The 3,416-nt window shown below is 50.8% G+C and overlaps 1 protein-coding gene across 1 annotated transcript in view; it reads right to left on the bottom strand.

The window, feature by feature from the left end:
* ZNF514 (zinc finger protein 514) overlaps positions 1–1,694 on the bottom strand; it is a 15,418-nt gene extending 13,724 nt beyond the window's left edge. The window contains exon 1 of the mRNA XM_011969662.1: positions 1,605–1,694. The gene's annotated coding sequence lies outside the window, so the exon portion shown is untranslated. The remainder of the gene's footprint in view (positions 1–1,604) is intronic.
* Between the last annotated feature and the right edge of the window lie 1,722 nt (positions 1,695–3,416).

Below are 3,416 nucleotides of genomic sequence, written 5' to 3'. Positions count from 1 at the left end.
GGGGGGATAGCATTAGGAGATATACCTAATATAAATGAGTTAATGGATGCAGCACACCAACATGGCACATGTATACCTATGCAACAAACCTGCACTTTGTGCACATGTACCCTAGAACTTAAAGTATAATAAAAAAAAAAATAATAATAATGCTAAACAAAAACAAAAACAAAAGCAGAACAGCATATCCCAGAGGGGGCTGACCTGTCAGCCTGAAACTCAGAGAGAAGAGGTGTGGAGCAGAGTCACAGTTAGCCCTCGACCGATAAAGACAGCAGAAAGAAGACACTCTTTCTGACAGCCAGCCACTGAGATGCGGGGCTGTGATTACCACACTGAACCCACCTAAGCACTCGATCAACCTCTGAATGATGTATGTCAGGGCCAAAAAGATCTAAACGCTATTTATGACTTTACTGATTAAATGCCTTACTGGGGGGGTTCCCGTTTTGGCTTGAAAGTTAAATGTCAGTGTCTATCATCAAGCCTGAATCCCACGCCTATCCTGGATGCTGGGAAACCCCGGAGGCTGGCATTTGTACCCCTCCACATCCAGCTCACGACAGCCAAACCTGAATCCCCCTTGAGGGTCAGTCACCATGATCCCTGATGCCAACAAGGATTAGGCAGTTACCATCTGCCAGTGGAACTGCCAGCGGACTCTAACAACCACATGAGGCGGTTCTATGATTGAGCGGTTAAGATCTCAGAGCTAGACAGCCTGGATGTAAAATTGGGGTCCCTTCCTCACTAACTGGATAACCACAAACAGGTTACTTTCTCTCTCTGTGTCTTGATTTCTTCAGTTAACGTCTCCACACTTTGGTTACCATTCTTCAAAATGGTAACCATTTATGGGAACGTTTTAGAGACAAAATGAATTAGTATGTGTAAATTGTAGAGAATAGTTCCTGATACAGGTTTTGTTCTCCATAAATAATAATTATTTTCATTATCATTAACATTATTATAGTCTTCATGTTACAGGAGGCAAACCAATGCACAGAGAGGTTAGGTGACTCATCCAAGGCCACACAGCCTGTCAACAGTAAAGTTAAGTGTGTCTCCTCCCTAATCCAGGGAGATAACATCTGAACAGGGACCTAGCCTCAAATGGCCTGCCCACCTGTCTATACCCTCAGAACCCACTTGTCCCCAATTCTCCACAAGCTTTCCCAACCTCTCCGAACAGGCCAGTTCCCCTTTTCGTGAACCTCGATGGAAAGGCCTGTGTGTGCCACTCCATTTGGCATCAAACCATTCACATCGTGTTACTGGTGGCTGCGTTCTGGGTGTCAGGGTCCTCTCCCACTGTGGCTGTGACATTCTTTCAAGGCCAGGGCTGTCATATTACCTGGTGGTCACCACAGTGCCCTTTCCAGAAATATGCCGGAGTAAGCCCAGATGATCTGAGAAGGTGCACAGCAAGAAGAGAACACCCTGGGCAGGGCAGGGAGCCATCATTCACTTGGACGGGCTCAGCCTCCCGCAGAGACAGCATTGGGTCAGTTCCCTCAGTGAACAAAGAGGCTACTGTTCGGTGAAAAGTAGGCAAAGCTAACCATGGTTCAGGCATTTGAGGAAAAATGGAGAACAGAACTCACCTGGGGCCTAGCTTTCAGGAATGAAGTGGTTGTTCCCTTTTCTCCTGGGAATCTCTCTGGAGGAAGAGCAGGATTCCGAGAAGGGGAAGCTGGGAAGGTAGAAGGAGACATAAGGGAAGCTGACCCTGCTGGCACACACAGCTCTCAGACTTTCCAACCCTGAGACCCAGAACAGCTCTGAATGTCACCTCCGTGGTCCTGAGGACACCAGTGGGTCAAAGGGATCTGAGAGGCAGCTTCTAGCCTTCAAACACTGAGAGAAGTGCCCTTGTACACAGCTGCATGAGGCTCCCATCTGTCCACAGGCCCACATCAGTCTACAGGTGAGTGAAGTGTGACCAGTCTGGCCACACCACTGAAGTTATTTGCTGGGCATACGGTATGCAGGTCATCTCCTAGGACTTTTGGAAATATAAACATGGAAAAGACCTTCAAGGAACTTTCAATCTAGCCTACAGGTTAACAACTACACAAGACCCAAGGCAAGGCCATGCGGGATGATGAGGCTTTAAGGGGAGGAAGTTACACCTCTCCCCTCATCCTTGGGAACTCAGCTCAGAGGCTACCTCTTCCTGAGAAGCTGCCCCTGGTGTTCCCAAGCTCTGTTAGGTCTCTGCAGCACACCTGAGAGCTCCTTCGTTAAAAAGCTTTGTATCATACTGTTTGCAGAGCCTTAAAACAAACAAAAAAACTAGCCCAAATCATGCCAGAGTAGTTAAGGCTAACAATATGGATGTAAGCAGGCAGCATAGCATAGGTCTGCACTCCTCAAGCTTCATGTGTGTGTGGATCCCTGAGGATCTTGTGAAACTCCAGTTCAAGACTTGCTAGGACCCTGTTTGAGGATGTGTGGGGCCCCAGAGTCTGCAATTCTAGAGAGCTTCTGGGCAGTGCCTCTGCTGGTGCCAGAGCCACACTGATTAGCAAGGGTATAAAGGAAAAAAGGGTTGGGAGGCCCAGGGACTGGGCCCAGTTCTTCCACTGGCCAGTTTTGTGTCCTTGAGTATGTGCACTGAAGGATGAACAGTCGGATTAAAACGGCCACCTGGTGAAAGACAGGACGTTCTAAACCTAGGACTGGCTTAAAATCTCCTGGGTCCCCTGGATTGCCCTGCCCCAGTGCTACCGGGGGAAGGGCTCACAGGCGGTGCCAACCGTGTACACTGCTGACCTTACACACTGCTGAGCTAGAAGGGCTGGAAGAACCTTATTAGTGAGGTGATTAAGGAGGTGGATGACAAGGCTCCAAATGGCCCTATTGTTCTCTGATCCCTGGCCAAGGGCCACTCCCTCTTGGGTTTGCTTGTCCTCTCCCTGTAGCAGCAGGACGAGATCAGATCCTCTTCTGCTCTCCTCGCTCTCCTCTCTCTCCTCTGGCCACTGGGACAATTTTCCGTGGCCATCCCCTCCACCTCCGCCACGGTCATCTAGAGACCCCTGCCAGACCCAGCAGGCCGCGGCTTCAGCCTCCTGGGTCTGGAAGGTTAGATGTCACCACAGGGAAGGCAGACGCAGTACAGCCTTCCCCTTCCCCTTCAGTGCGATTCCCCGGCCTCTTCCTGGGGTCCTCCTGACATTCGGGCCCAGTACTAGCTCCCCAAGAGGGCTCCTGGCCCTCTGCACGCTCCAGAGCCAAACCTGATGCTGTGGAGTCCATAGCTGGGGCTAAGGAGCGACGTCCTTTCACTAGGTCCAAATCTCTGTCTTTCGGCCACAGCCCTGCGGTCCTTCCGAGGGTTCAGGGAGCGGGACGCAGGCTGGGGCTGCCTGGGGCACACGGGGCATCCCCAGTAGGCGCGGCGGGGCCAGCGG

This window comes from Mandrillus leucophaeus, unplaced genomic scaffold, assembly GCF_000951045.1.
Source record: "Mandrillus leucophaeus isolate KB7577 unplaced genomic scaffold, Mleu.le_1.0 Scaffold9, whole genome shotgun sequence".
Classification (NCBI taxonomy): domain Eukaryota; kingdom Metazoa; phylum Chordata; class Mammalia; order Primates; family Cercopithecidae; genus Mandrillus; species Mandrillus leucophaeus.
The sequence above is the reverse complement of the archived record's forward strand: the minus strand, read 5'-3'. Positions and strand labels throughout refer to the sequence as shown.